This window comes from Phyllobates terribilis, unplaced genomic scaffold, assembly GCF_046119375.1.
Source record: "Phyllobates terribilis strain yellow unplaced genomic scaffold, ASM4611937v1 Scaffold_3__8_contigs__length_932513732, whole genome shotgun sequence".
Taxonomy (NCBI): domain Eukaryota; kingdom Metazoa; phylum Chordata; class Amphibia; order Anura; family Dendrobatidae; genus Phyllobates; species Phyllobates terribilis.
Window position 1 is genome coordinate 58,865,877 of NW_027362763.1, and position 16,484 is coordinate 58,882,360.

Below are 16,484 nucleotides of genomic sequence, written 5' to 3' on the forward strand. Positions count from 1 at the left end.
AATGGTAGAACCAGTTTACTCAGACAGTAGGCCCACCATCTTGACAGCACGGGGGGTGGTTAATGTACGCCATGGGAGGGTGCCCGTTCGCATAATCAATATCGGGAAGAGGGAAGTGTACCTGCCCCGGTATGCCACGCTAGCCAAATTATATACCATTAACCAAAATGCTATACAATCTGTGGAACCCTTGCCTCCATCTCACCCGGAGGAAGGTAACGGCTCTAAGAAAACAATGGAGGACTGGTGTCAGCAACTACATTTGGGTACTGACTCCACTCCCTCACATCAGAAACAGGGAGTCTATCGGGTGGTTCAAGAGTACGAGAGAGTGTTTAGTAAACACCCGTTAGACTTCGGGCGAGTCAAGGGGGTAGAACACCACATCCCCACGGGAGACCATCCTCCCATAAAAGAGAGGTATCGACCCGTACCCCCTGCACACTACCAACACGCCAAGGGGATGCTTAGAGACATGAAGGAGGCTGGGGTGATCAGGGATAGCTGTAGCCCCTGGGCAGCTCCACTAGTCTTAGTCAAAAAGAAAGACAACACCATGAGGATGTGTGTAGATTACCGGAAAATCAACCGTATCACACACAAGGATGCGTACCCCTTACCAAGGATAGAGGAGTCTTTGGCTGCTTTAAGATCTGCTAACTTCTTCTCTACCTTGGATCTCACTAGTGGGTACTGGCAGGTTCCTGTAGCAGAGGCGGACCGGGAGAAGACCGCATTCACCACCCCGATGGGACTTAGCGAGTTTACCTGCATGCCGTTCGGACTCTGCAACGCACCAGGAACCTTCCAACGATTAATGGAGTGCTGTCTGGGCCATAGAAACTTCGAGACGGTCCTGTTGTACCTGGACGATGTCATCGTATATTCTAAGACTTATGAGGACCACCTGAAACACCTGGCGGAAGTGTTCGAAGCTCTGGCAAGCTACGGCCTAAAGGTGAAACCCTCCAAGTGTCACCTCCTGAAACCAAAGGTGCAGTACCTGGGACACGTGGTGAGCGCTGACGGAGTGGCTCCCGACCCTGATAAGATCACCGCAATTAAGGAATGGCCATGTCCCTCCAGTGTAAAGGAAGTGCGGCAGTTCCTCAGGTTGGTAGGCTACTACTGCAGGTTCATCCCCGGTTTCACCAAAAAGGCAGCTCCTATGCAGGACCTCCTGATAGGCCAGTCCCGGAAGGCCAAGAACCAGAAGCCGCCCTTCAGATGGGAGAAGTTGGAAGAGGAGTCCTTCCGCCAGCTGAAGATGGCCCTCACGGGGGATGAAATCCTGGCGTACCCGGATTACAGCCAGCCCTTTATCCTCTACATCGACGCAAGTAACATCGGGCTAGGAGCCGTGCTGTCCCAGATCCAGCAGGGGAAAGAACGAGTAATCGCTTACGCCAGCCGAAAACTGCGACCCACCGAGAGAAACCCTGAGAATTACAGCTCATTTAAGCTAGAGTTCCTGGCAGTGGTGTGGGCAGTCACCGAACGCTTTAAGCACTACCTCGCTTCTTCCTGGTTCGTCGTGTACACGGATAACAACCCGTTGACACACCTGGACACAGCAAGACTCGGTGCCCTAGAGCAGAGATGGATGGCCCGTCTGTCCAACTACGAGTTCACAATCAAATACCGGGCAGGACGCTCCAATACCAACGCGGACGCCCTGTCCAGGATGCCAAACCTACCGGACGTAGGAGAAGATCCAGAGGGACTGGAAGAAGTCGAACTCCCTGCATTCCACCGGCATGGGACTATCCAGTATTCCCACCGGGTAAGGAGTAAGCAAGCCGCTACGTTTAACCCCTTGCCTCACTACAACTGGGAGGAAACGCAAGACAGTGACCCTGCCGTCCGACTGGTGAAGGAGATGCTGACTCGGCCAGAGGCTCGCCTTGACCCAGACGCTCCGGAGGAAGCCAAGCAACTGTGGGCTGAGAAGAGTCGACTGTTCCTTTATAAGGGGAAGTTGTGCCGCAGAATGGTTAACTCCCGGACGCATGAACTAATCTGGCAAGTAGTGGTGCCACGAAGAGACGCAGCCATGGTGATGGAGGCATACCACGACGGGGCTGGACACTTCGGATGGAAGAAGCTGGAGTTCCTGCTGCGCGAGCGGTTCCACTGGGTAGGCATGAGGGGAACCATCGAGAGGTGGTGCAGAGACTGTGGCCCGTGCAACCTAAGAAGGAAGGACCGTGCTAGCCAGAAGACTCCCCTGCAGTCCATCGTCACCCGGCAGCCGTTGGAACTGGTAGCCTTGGATCATGTAAAACTGACCCCAAGCAGAAGTGGCTACGTCTACGCACTAACCATCGTGGATCACTACTCCCGGTTCTTGGTTGTCATCCCCGTCAAGGACTTAACAGCTCGAACAGCAGCGAGAGCCTTCCAGCAGCATTTCTGCCGTCCACACGGGTACCCGGACCAAGTGCTGACAGACCAGGGACCTGCCTTTGAAGCGGAGGTCTTCCAAGAATTCTGCACTCTGTATGGCTGCCGGAAGATAAGGACGACACCCTATCATCCGCAAACTAATGGACTTTGTGAGAAAATGAACCAGGTGGTAATGGATCTTCTGAAAACGTTGCCCCTGGAAGAATGCAGTCTGTGGCCTGAGAAGCTGCCCGATCTGGTGGACCTATACAACCACATCCCGGTAGGTTCCACCAACTGTACCCCGGCTTACCTAATGAGGGCGAGACCTGGTAAGTTACCTGTTGACCTGGAAATGGGAGTCCTGACACCTGAGGACACTTCACCAGAAGCAGACTGGGACACAGAGAGGCAGCAGCAGTACCGGAGAGTACAGGAGAGCGTGGAGCGAAGTCTCTGTCAGGCTAGGGAAAGTCAAGAGAAAACTTCCAACCAGTATGCTCCCGCTGTTCCCCTGGTACCCGGAGAGCAGGTCTTGAAGAGAAAAAGACGGCTCCACAAGTTGGACGACCAGTGGGAGAAGGACCCGTACACCGTACTGCCCTCAAGCCACGACAACCCAAAGGTCTGTACCATCAGTAAAGACGGAGGGGAAACCACAACCATTGTATCCCGGGATCACCTGAAGAAGTGTCCCGAACAGCTACGGAACCCTGAAGAGGAACAAGAAGACCCTCGACCCGTAGAGGAAAGGGAAGACATGGTTAATACTGTGCTCGGAGACTTCCCTCGGTCTTGGACTCAAGTCAATGGTGCAGTTGTGGTACCCGTACTCACCTTCCTCCAACCAGCATCCCAAGCACCTACGGAGCAACAGGTAGAGCTGGAAGAACAGCCAGTCCAGGAGGCAGAAGACCCCACACCAGCAGACCAGGAGGATCAACCCTCTGCTTGCAGTGAGCCTGCCATATCCCTAGTGAGCCAAAGGGCCCGTAGACCGCTGCCCAGTTTACCCTTAACAGCTCCTACACCCTGTAGTTCAGGGCCAGACAGTCAGCTCCGTAGGTCCACTAGGGCCACTAGAGGCCAGTTACCCGCACGTTGGAGGATTTGAAGTGTATAAATTGTTTTATTTGTGGTTACCTGTTTTTCTTGTTGCTTGTGTATAATTATGTGTTTCTAGTTGTTTATAGGAGTCTTTGGTGGATTTACCGGGAATCCTGTGTACATAGTTGGAGCGTAACCCAGGACGGACTAAAGACTGTTAAGGACTCGGGGCAGGACAGACCCCTACCTGGTTACGTCTCCCTGTTTTGGTGAAATGGACACCTTGCTTTCTTCAAAGACTGCACCCGGTTACGGACATGCCGTGACCACCTTTATGTGTTTCTTTATTGTATTGTTATTGTTATATCTTGTTATGTTTTTCTAAAATATGTTTAGTCCCGGAGTACTAAATTTCACTAGGGGGGAATGTGACACGCCAGGGGTCTGGTTGCCACAGTGATAGAGATATTACGTCTGAGAGCAGGTGGGAGGTCTCTTGGTCAGGGATCCTATGCATGCCACACCTCCTGCCCAGTCCTGGGAGGGGAAGAACTTCCCCTATATAAACCTAGGGCTGAGGCAGGGTTAGTGAGTAGAGAAGAAGCAGAGAAAAGAAGCAAATATAGGAAGAAACAACAGGAGCTCTGTGGGAGCAGTGTTACAAAGAGTCAGGGGCTGGCAGCTGCAGAGCTCGCCCTGACTGAGAAGTTATCACCGGACCCGGAGTCCGAGGCTGTGGGGACTAACTCCTATCCAGCAGCAGAAACCGACCGGCAGGGGATTGCAGGTCCTCTGGCCCAGAAACCCGAAGGCCCCGAGTCACCGGCCATACGGGTGAGCACCACACGGTACACTCAGGGACGTGGGCTACTTATACCCGCCTCTAGCAAGGTAGCCAGAAGAGTATCGTTAGTTTGGGAGGCCTACAACTCCGCCTGGCCAGGGGAGATCCCATCTGCTCAAGGACTGACCAGGCCCCAATCGCTAGCCAGTACTCCGGGAGGGTCTATCTTTGTCACCAATAAAGACCCTGAACTACACAGTACCGTCTCCGAGTGGTTCCTTCTACCCCCATCATCCACGTCGGCTGCCCTGAGGCCATACCCCTCCCGTTGGGGGTTATACTATCACGCTGCACAATCCTACCACCGGCCTCAGCGGTCTGCCCTGCAGCAGCAGCTCCCTGGCTGCACTCAACGGGTGGCGTAGTCGTCCAACATCTACCGCTAAAACAGCGCCACTTAGTCTGACTCCCTGGGCACGGACCGGATCACCGCCACGAGACTACAACCCTCAACAGATCCGGCTCCGGGTAAGCTCCCGCGTGCGCAACGCAGCGCGACACAGGCCCAGGGGCGCGTCACAGGCATATACACATACGCAGGCATATACACATTCGCAGGCATATCCACACACACGCAGGCATATACACGCACTTGCAGGCATATACACACACCCGCAGGCATATACACACTCACGCAGGCATATACACACACACGCAGGCATATACACACACATGCAGGCATATACACACACACACGCAGGCATATACACACACACACAGGCATATACACACACACACAGGCATATACACACACACATGCAGGCATATGACTGCAGCCTTGTTTCCAATTCCAGGCCAGGTTGGAGTGTTGAACTGTAGAGGACGGTCACCGTCCACATATCCAGCCCCGGAGCCGGTATCAAAAAGCCCAGAGTCAGAGCAGGAAAGAAGGGGGGGTGCGCCGGTGCCGGTGCCACCACCCGGTCGGGAGCCGGTATTACTACAGGTGAGCAGGCCAGGGCAGATATGGAGCTGGGATGGGACCATATCAGAGGCCCGGGAGCAGGGAGAGCAGAGCGAGACGTCGGGTTCGGTGGTGCCAGAGTATCATAGGACGGCCCCGGAGCAGAGAGAAAGCACTGCAGAGCGCGGCCGCGGCATATCAGAGGCCAGAAGAGAGTGGCGTCAATGTCACCTGACACCACACCACAGTCTGCCAGCCAGTGGGAAAGCAGAGCACAGTGCGTGTCACCGCCCAGAAAGAATCCATCCTCTTAGTGTCAGGGACTCACGTGGTAAGCATACTGCATGCACGTCACTGCAGGCCCGCTGTCACCAATGAATGTGCCGTGCGCGTGACGCGAACCCCTGGGCCGTGAGGTACCCAATGCCAGGCCGGTGGATGCTGGGGGAATTGTCACAGTGGCGGTGACCCGGTCCTTGACCCAGGGCGGTCAATAAAAAGGGTTTATGTATAGGGGTTTTATAGAGTTCGTGATGCCACTTGTGGAATGTGGCTAAGGGAGCCGCCGCTGCGGAGCAGTCCTCTGAAGCTGATGTTACTGCAGCAGGGATGGTGTGGCTCTCCACAGGAAGAGCTAGCTCCAGGGCAGTGTAGTTGATGTTGGTTGTGCTGGGTGTTGTAGTGCAGGGTTTGATGGCGCAGCAAGAAACACAGAGGCAAGGAAGTGCAGTCCTCAGGGTCTTTACTCACGGTTATTGCAGTCCAAGTTACAGACGTCAAAGTAACTTCCCGTGCCGTGCTGCGTTTACTCAGTGAGGGGCTCAGTCCACCTCCAGTTAACTCTGGAGTACATAGCAGGACCCCCTTCTGTGTCTTCTCTCTGGCTGTCTCCCTGAACCTCATACCAAGTGTCCCAGTCCAGTACCTGCGGGCCTTGGGGGGCGACGTCTGTTCCATCCCCTGGGTCCTCTATAGCTACCTTCCTGGTGAGACTGGTATGGACTGTTGGCTACAGGACATGAAATACAGCAGCCTCCGCTTTCTAGTTAAGACGTACAGTCTTCCGCTAGCTGAGGGACCGGTCCCCTGTGTGCAGCCTGACCCTTCCGACTCCCAGTAGATGCGGGAGCACGGGTGGCATTCAGCATGGCCCGTACCCCTAGGGTCCTTTCCTCTGGTTCCTGGAGCCTTCCTGCTCCCTCTCCTCTCTTCTCTCCAACTTGGGCCTCACTGTCTAGGCCCGCCTCTGGAGCAGAGCTCCAACAGAGACTCTGCTCCTGTCACTTTCCTCCTCTGACTAGTCTCTCTTTCTAAGATGGCTTCTCTACTTATATTTTCCTTCTATGTGCTCCCCTTAACTACTTCCTCCACCCACACCCACTATGTGGTTCCCCCTCTCTGGGTTCCCCCCACTCCAGCCAGGAAAGGGGCTCAGCAAGAAGCAGAGGCATCTTGCCCCTCCTGCTGGCCTGGAGATGTGTGTGTTGGATGCAGGTGTTAGGGTCCTGAGCTGTACTCCTTCCTTACCTGAGAGTGAGATGCCACATCTCTGGCTGAGATGCAACACCTCTGTGGTGACCGAACCCTCAGGGGCGCCACACGCGCGATGCTACATTTGATTCAGCCACGCTTTTAAAGGGCCCACACTTTTAAAGGGCCCCCGCCACCAATTTTCTCACTCTCATATCTGGGCCCACCAGGAAATTTCCCGATTTCCCGCCAGGCCAGACCGACCCTGACTCCATAGGAGATCATGAGCTGCTTGCCATCAAATTTGCGCTGGAGGAGTGGCGCTACCTGCTGGAAGGGGCTCTGCACCCGGTGATCATCTACACAGATCACAAAAACCTGGCCTATTTACAAAACGCCCAGAGACTCAATACGGGTCAGGCCCAGTGGTCTCTGTTCTTTGCCAGTAAGTGTAGGGATAGTCCAGGCGGAAAGGAAAATAAAGCGGGAAATGTACTGTATTACTGAAGCTAGAAACGGCGGGTGCTGTGCCTGATACTGCGTGTGCCAATCTGATGTCCTTGAACTGTCCAGTAAACTTTTGTTGGTTAAAATGAATTGGATGTGCACTGAGTTGTGTACTTCTGTTCCTAAATATGGATTTAATGCCCCAAAGTTGTAGTCTACCTGATTATGTTTGCACAATGTTAATATTTTACTTTGCAGATAACGTACATTAGAATTCAGTACATACACACGTGGTCAAAATTGTTGATACTCCTCGTTTAATGATAGAAAAACCCACAATGGTCACAGAAATAACTTGAATCTGACAAAAATAATAATAAATTATAAATCTATGAAAATGAACAAAATGAAAGTCAGACATTGCTTTTCTGCTTCCACAGAATTTAAAAAAAAATGAAACTCATGAAATAAACCTGGACAGAAATGATGGTACCCCTGAAAATAATGTGACAAAAGGGACATGCTAAATCAAGTTATGTCCACTAATTAGCATCACCGGTGTCTACAATCTTGTAATCAGTTAGTGGGCCTGTATATAGGGCTACAGATACTCACTGTGCTGTTTGGTGACATGGTGTGTACCACACTCAACATGGACCAGAGGAAGCAAAGGAAAGAGTTGTCTCAGGAGATTAGAAACAAAATTAGAGACAAGCATGTTAAGGGTAAAGGTTATAAGACAATCTCCAAGCAGCTTGATGTTCTTGTGACTACAGTTGCACATATTATTCATAAATGTAAGATCCATGGGACTGTAGCCAACCTCCCTGGACGTGGCCGCAGGAGGAAAATTGATGACAAATCAAAGACGGATAATACGAATGGTAACAAAAGAGCCCAGGATAACTTCTAAAGAGATTAAAGTTGAACTTCAAGCTCAAGGAACATCAGTGTCAAATCGCACCATCCGTCGTTGTTCGATCCAAAGTGGACTTCATGGCAGATGACCAAGGAGAACACCATTGTTGAAAAAAAAAATCATAAAAAAGCCAGACTGGAATTTGCCAAGCTACATGTTGACAAGCCACGAAGCTTCTGGGAGAATGTCCTATGGACAGATGAGACAAAAATGGAGATTTTTGGCAAGGCACATCAGCTCTATGTTCAGAGACGGAAAAATGAAGCATATCAAGAAAAGAACACTGTCCCTACTGTGAAACATGGAGGAGGCTCTGTTATGTTCTGGGGATGGTTTGCTGCATCTGGTACAGGGTGTCTTGAATCTGTGCAGGGTACAATGAGATCTCAAGACTATCAAGGGATTCTAGAGAGAAATGTGCTGCCCAGTGTCAGAAAGCTTGGTCTCAGTCGCAGGTCATGGGTCTTGCAACAGGATAATGACCCAAAACACACAGCTAAAAACACCCAAGAATGGCTAAGAGGAAAACATTGGACTATTCTGAAGTGGCTTCTATGAGCCCTGACCTAAATCCTATTGAGCATCTTTGGAAAGAGCTGAAACATGCCGTCTGGAAAAGGCATCCTTCAACCACGAGACAAATGGAGCAATTTACTCATGAGGAGTGGCCAAAATACCTGTCGAGAGTTGCAGAAGTCTCATTGACAGTTACAGGAATCGTTTGATTGCAGTGATTGCCTCAAAAGGTTGTTCTACAAAATATTAAGTTAAGAAGAACCATCATTTCTGTCCGGGCCGATTTCATGAGGTTAATTTTTTTTTAAATTCTGTGGAAGCAGAAAAGCAATGTCTGACTTTCATTTGTTCATTTCAAAGATTTTAATTTATTATTACTAATAACTATTTTCAGTCTGTCTTGCAGTTTCCTATAGCTTGTAACATGTCATAGATATAATTACATATATCTTTTCCCCCATGCTCTTGCACTTTAGTCTATTTACATGTACGCATGTTCCATATACTTATTATGTACTACAGTATTTGACATTATATGGATATACTATGTATACTGTATATCCATTTGATGTATCATCACTAATTTTATTATTCCTGCACTTTCTTTACTTTTCTATCATTAATAAATAGGTTTTCCTATAATTCAGTCTCACTCCTGTGCACTTATTTTTTATTATTATTTATTTTTTATTTATTATTTTTTCACTTTCAATATGGGACTTCTAGCACTTATATATCAATATGGTGATATAATATTTTTATTTGTGTATTCTTCTGAGTGTACATCCTCCTTTTTCCCCTCATTGATAGCATATGTCCACTTTATCACTGGGGTTCTGTTTATATAATATCACTTCTATCTTTTATCCCCATTTGGTTATTAATTATCTAATGATTTGCACTGTTTTCATTCTCATACACCTTTCTATGATTATATTGACTCGCCCAGGGTGGATATAGGGGAGACTCGGTACCCGGGCCTTAACCTTCTGTGGGATGTCACAGCAGTCGACTCCCGGGCCCGTACCCTGGGGTCTCTCTTTAAAACGGGTTTTGTTAACAGTTTTGTCTCGTGATGCCACCTGTCAGGGGGAATGACGGACACACACACAGGGGGTTCGCTTCAGTACCTTTACTGGTGTTGACGGCAGGTACAGTCCAGGGTACTTGATAGGAAGGGTGCACTTCTGGATTCTCCCCAGTGAGTGGGTATAAGGCCTCCTGATCTGTTTCTTCCTTCCTCTAAAGCTTCTGGCCAGCCTGGAACTAGGCCTAGCTTTTATGCTGTTTCACTCTCTCACCTGTCTGCTTGTAGTAGAACTTTTCTTTGGCTACCACTATCCCTGGACACTGGGGCCTTCGTGGTTCCTAGTTCTGTAAAATGATGATAGCTTCAGGTGAACCAGGGGTCTGGAATCCTCCTGGTATGCCGGTTGTCCCTACTGGGTATAGAGGACCCTGTAAGCGTGTACACTGTGTCCGACTTGTGTCCTGGGGTGAGCTTCAGATGCTCCCCTGCCCCCTTAACTCCTCTCTCCTTGCCTCGGCCACACTCGGGGCCCTCAACACAGCAGCAGACGTGCTGCTTCTTCACTGCTCTAAAGTGTCAGCACACTCTCTCTACCTAACTCCACCCTCCAGTATATATATCCCTAACAGGGCTCCCTCTGGTGGTATGAGGTGGAAGGGTGGAGGTGTCTGTGTGTAGTAAGGGCCTCTTGTGGAGAAGTCCGTCCATGCATCCTTTTGGGTGGTGTGGTACCTGTGGTAGCAGGGTGCCACAATATCAAGGGATGACCATCGTGACACTTCCTTGCTTCCTTTATGACTGAAGTATTGATTAATGACTCTATGCTGGGGAGATCTTATGATGTGCTTATCCTTACTTGGATTTGGTGCATCTCTTTCCATACTGCGGTTAGCTTTCCCGTGGTGTGCGCTTTCGGTTGCGGGCCGAATTAGGTTGCCGTGGTGACATGTCCTCCAACGTCACTTCTCCCCTCATCCCGGGCTGACGCGTCAGCCGATGGCGGGGCCCGGTGACGTGGTACGCTGCTGCCGCTTCTTCCGTTCTGTTGCGGCTTCCAGAAGCGCCGATGCAGCCACACATGAGTACACTGAGCAAGGCCAAATATAAGGGAGCTTCCCTACCCCCTGTATATCCTTCCCCCAAAGAAGCGGAACGGGAAACGCGCGTTGGGGTTGTCCTTTTTCTCACAGTCACCAGGTTGTATTGCCTCTTCCCTCCACTCCCTATATACCTGTCGTGTTATGATGTCTTATGTCTGCTTTATGTTGAATGGATCTCTCTTGACATTAGTCTATATTGCATTTTAACCAGCACTCAGCTATATGTCTTCTCGCCATAACTCCTGGTCTTCCTAGGGTTTTTGTGGTAGTGTTACCATATTGAGTTTTAATCTTTTTTGCTTCAAGGTTATATACAGCACTATCTATGGACTTTGTTTCCTCATATATATTGCATGCAACACTTTATAGCCCCTACTGATAGTTTATTCACTTGACAGGTTTTCATACCGTTGAGTTTATTTGTGTGACTCTATACCTTGGGTCCTCACTATCACTAATTGCTGTATTATTATTATTTTTTCTATTGCATGTGACACTTTACAGATATTTTCTGATTGATTGGATAGGCCTTCTATGCCTCTATATTATCCTTGTATGTGCTGATACCTATTACCTCGCTCATACTCTCGGTCATACTCCCAACCTACTGACTGTGGGATCCTTCTATTTACTTCTCCTTTTTTAGTACTGTGTTTTTTACTGACTGTTTTAATGAATTTAACCGCTTCCCGACCGCCCACTGTACATAAACGTCGGCGTTGCCTGGGCTCTGTGCAGCACTGACGTTTATGAATGGTCGGCGGTCCCGCAGCCCTCAGGACCCCCAGGGTCCTGCAATTGCTGCGGTTGTGGTTCAGAGCGACAGCTCTGACAGGGACCTCATCAGGACCTGATTGGTTCAGGTCCCAATGATGTTAACCCTTTCCTATCTTCAATACGCCGCGATCTATAGTGATCGCAGCATATAGAAGATAGTGAGAGGAGAGGGGGTTGTCCACTTACCTCTCCGACGGCCCCCTGATGCCTTCCAGGACCTGCCGTTGTTATGGCAGCTGGAGGTCACATGACCGCCTCCAGATCATCCATATATGTTGTCATGCTAGGCTCAGTTTGCAGCTGAAGCCTAGCAGGAGACAGACAGTGTGAAACTGTCAGCAAACTTCTCATGCAATGTAATACATGTCTATTACGTTGCATGAGAACAGTGATTAGAAAAATAACAATTAATGTCCCATACAGGACTAATTAAAAATGTAAAAAAAATGTTTTCAAACTGTTAAAAAAAATCACAAAATAAATAAAAATAAATAAATAAAATATTAAACCAATAAATCCGCATATTTATGCAAAAACAAAATAAGTACACATATTTGGTATCGCCGCGTCTGAAACAACCCGATCTATAAAACTGTCACACTAATTAACTCCTTATGTGCACACTGTAATAAAAATAAATAAAAAATGGAGCAAAAAACTATGCTTTTTCATCATATCGCCAAACAAAAAGTGGAAAAAAATGCGATCAAAAAGCAATATGGAAATAAAAATTGTACCGCTGAAAACATAATCTTGTTCCGCAAAAAAAAGCCGCCATACAGCTTCATCAGCCAAAAAATAAAAAAGTTATAGCTCTCAGAATAAAGCGATGCAGAAAAAATATTTTTCTATAAAATAGTTTTATTGTGTAAAAGCGCGAAAACATAAAAAAAATACGGTAAGTGTAGTATCGCTGTAAACGTACTGACCCGAGGAATAATGCTGCCTGATCACTTTTACCACACGCAGAACGGCATAAAAAAAACCTCAAAAAACAATTCCTGAATTGTTGGTTTTCTTTAATTTTACCTCCGAAAAAAACGGAATGGAAAGCGATCAAAAAATGTCCCGTACCCAAAAATGATACCAATAAAAATGTCAACTCGTCCCGCAAAAAACAAGCCATCACATGACTCTGTCGGCCGAAATATGGAAAAATTATAGCTCTCAAAATATGGCGATGCAAAAACTAGATTTTGCAAAAAAAAGCGTCTCTTAGTGTGTGACAGCTGTCAGTCATAAAAATCCGATGTAAATCTGGTATCTCTGTAATCGCACCGACTCGAAGAATAAAGTAATGTCATCACTTATACCGCACGAGGAACGGCGTAAAAAATAAATAAAACCAATTCTTCACCTGCTACTGATTTGTTTATTATGTCTCCCAAAGATCGCAGTAAGGCTCTGCTCACATTTATCCTGCGCTCTGCGCTGAGCACTTACGACAGAGTTTCCGTGTAAATCTCTGAAATACGTGATTCAGCCAGAACCCATGACGGAAGATTCCCTGTAATGAGGCAGATATAGGCCACTGTGGATGCCGTCTGGCCTGTAATCCCATGGTGTCATTTTTTTTAGGCGTGCATAAAAGTGCGGTTGACCACAGTTTTGTGCACTTCTGAAAAAAAGGACACCGCTAAACAGAGGCCAGACGGAGTCCACAGTAACTCTGCTGCCTCATTATAGTGAATGGATCCCGCAGGGGTTTCATCTGAATTACATCACTTGGAAATTTAGATGGAAACCCCGATGTAAGTGCTCAGCCTAGAGCGCCGGATAAATGTTACGTAAAATGTTCCCAATAAAAGCTTCAACTCAGTCCTCAAAAAAGCTAGTCCCAACTCAGGTCCGTTATCTGTTAAAAATATAAGGGTCTTCCAAGTTACTGGTAGCAGAAAGGCTCTGGAAAAGCGAAATGGCCCTTGCCCCCCAAAAGAAATTCAGAAAATTTTGTGCTCCCAAATCCAAATGCCTATTCTACAATAATTTGTTCTCCAATTGTCAAATAGCGCTCCGTCCCTCCCAGATCTCGCCGTATGGCTAAGCGGTACGATACTGCCACATATGGGGTATTGCCACTTTTAGTAGAAATTGTGTGACACATTTCGGCACCATTTTTACCCATTGCCCTGTGTGAAAATGTAAAATCTGAGGATAAAACATTTTTTTGTGGTAAAAATACAATTATGTTTTCTTCACTGCCCAATGGTATAAATGTAAAAATTAAAAAATACTCACTACTTCCCTAGATGAATTCCTTGAGAGGTATAGTTTACAAAATGGGGTCACTTGTGGGGGATTCTGCTGTTTTGGCATGTCAGCGACTCTTCAAATGTGACATGGTGTCTGCAACCTATCCCAGCCAACATAGCGCTCGTTTCTCTTCCGAACTCTGCCGTACACCAAAGCAGTGGTTTTCCCCCACATATGCGGTATCGGCGTACTCAGGAGAAATTGCACAACAAATTTCATGGTGCAATTTCTCCTATTACCCTTATGATAATGCAAAATTAGGGGATGAAAAACATTTTTTGTGGGAAAAATGTGAAAATTTTATTTTTACGGCTCAACATTATAAACTTCTGTGAAGCACCTGGAGGTGCAAGGTGCTCACCACACATCTAGATAAGTTTCCTAAGGGGTCTAGTTTCCAAAATGGTGTCACTTGTGGGGGGTTTCCACTGTTTAGGTACATCAGGAGCTCTCCAAAAGCAACATGGCGTCTGCTAATTATTCAAACAAATTTTTCTTTCAAAAAGTCTAATGGCGCCCCTTCCCTTCCGAAGGCTGCAGTGCGCCCAAACAGTGGTTTTCCCTCACATATGGGGTATCAGCGCGCTAATGAGAAATTGCACTACAAATTGTGTATTCCATTTTTTCCTGTTACCCTTGTGAAAATAAAAAAATTGGGTCTAAAGTAACATTTTTGTGAAAAAAAGTTAAATGTTCATTGTTTTCTTCCACATTCCAAAAATTCCCGTGAAACACCTGAAGGGTTAATAAACTTCTTGAATGTGGTTTTGAGCACCTTGAGGGGTGCAGTTTTTAGAATGGTGTCACTTTTGGGTATTTTCTGTTATAAAGGCCCCTCAAAGTGACTTCAAATAAGATGTGGTCCCTAAAAAAATGGTTTTGTAAATTTTGTTGGAAAAATGAGAAATCGCTTGTCAACTTTTAACCCTTATAGCTTCCTAACAAAAAAAAATTTTGATTCCAAAATTGTGCTGATGTAAAGTAGACATGTGGGAAATGTTATTTATTAACTATTTTGTGTGACATATCTCTCTCATTTAAGGGCACAAAAATTCAAAATTTGAAAATTGCAAAATTTTCAAAATTTTCACCAAATTCATGATTTTTTCACAAATAAACGCAAGTAATGTAGAAGAAATTTTACCACTATCATGAAGTACAATATGTCACGAAAAAAGAGTCTCAGAATCAGGGGAATCCGTTGAAGCGTTGCAGAGTAATTACTTCATAAAGTGACAGTGGTCAGAATTGAAAAAATTGGCCCGGTCACGAAGGCAAAAACAGGCTCTGGGGCGAAGTGGTTAAATAAATATTGATTTTATTGGCATCTGTGCTTCATTTATCTTGATTGGATTGCTTTAATACTGAAGTATTGCATTTAAATAGCATTTTAAATATATTTACATACAGTTTGATGTGATTAGTGATAGTTTACAGTTATATAAAGATTATTTTTTTATGTGCAAATGTGCAATATGCATGAATATTGCAATAAGGCCATGTAACATTTTTTGATACAAAAAAAACTAAAAATTAAGTTTTTGATGTAATTTTCATTTGTTTATGGACAACCATGCTCACATACAGTATAATAATGCAACAGGTATTCAAATAAAACACTTAAATTAGCTAAAAATAAAAACCTTAATATGTCCGGTCAAAAATGACCGGAACATTATAAATGTGTAGTAGACCCGAACAGAACAGCAGGGTTAAGTCGAAAAAAATTTGACCAACTCAGAATTTGTTTTACATTTTTTAGACTTTTTAAGTTTGGATGCAGTGACACAGAGAACGCGGACTCAGTGGTACAATAAAACAAGTTGTTTATTAACTATTTACAAAATGATTCAATTATATATCAATGACAATACAGACAGTGTAGAGCGATCTCTGCGCTCTCTCTCTGTCTCGTGCTTGTGGTCACCGTCTGGCCCTGTTTCTGGGCCTGGTTATCTGAACGATGCCCTATAAAATATCAAACCCAGCGCTACAGCACTAAGAAGTATGACACCAATAGCTTAGTTGTCGACTATATATCCTTGATTTTCCCTGATACAGGTAACCACTGTCTGTTAAGCTCACTAAACCTTGCGTGGCTCGGTTATACTCCTACTGAGCTTCACACCAAGAACATATACTGAGTACAATTACCACTGTAACATCAATATTCACATAAAGTATATGCAACATACATCGTTGTATGAATATTGGTATAAATGCACACTAACCTATAATAGTTAAAGATACACTGGACTGTCAGCCAATAGTGTCTGGGTCGAATCAGTATGGGCCTCCGTCAACCCGCTCTATTTTCCAATGGCAGTCGCCACCCCAGACCCTAACAGGTGCCCACACTACACTTTCCTGCAAGGATGAAAGTCTCACACTGTGGGCCACAGTCAATTTCTTCTACCACAGACCTTCTGTCCTTGCCTCCAATTTCCAGAGAGACAACTCATGCTCCCTTCTGCTCACATAACCGAATTTCTGTCCTTCCAATTGGGTCTACGCTCACACGTCCGAATTTCCATTTCTGCCATAGGGTCTGCGCTATCTGCTCTCTTTAGCCTCGACAATCAGGATTTGCTAGCCTCTGTAAGGACTCTGCACCCCTTGCTTAATCCACTTCCAATACTGATCTTGTGTTTCTGGACACACTCATCACCTACGTCAGCCCTAGCTACCACAGGTGACTTGTTACAAGTCGGGACGACGAATGACTTCCTGGCCTGACCCCTGTGGCTTTTGTATTTTTCTGCTGCAGATCACATGTCCCCTGTGCACCTAGC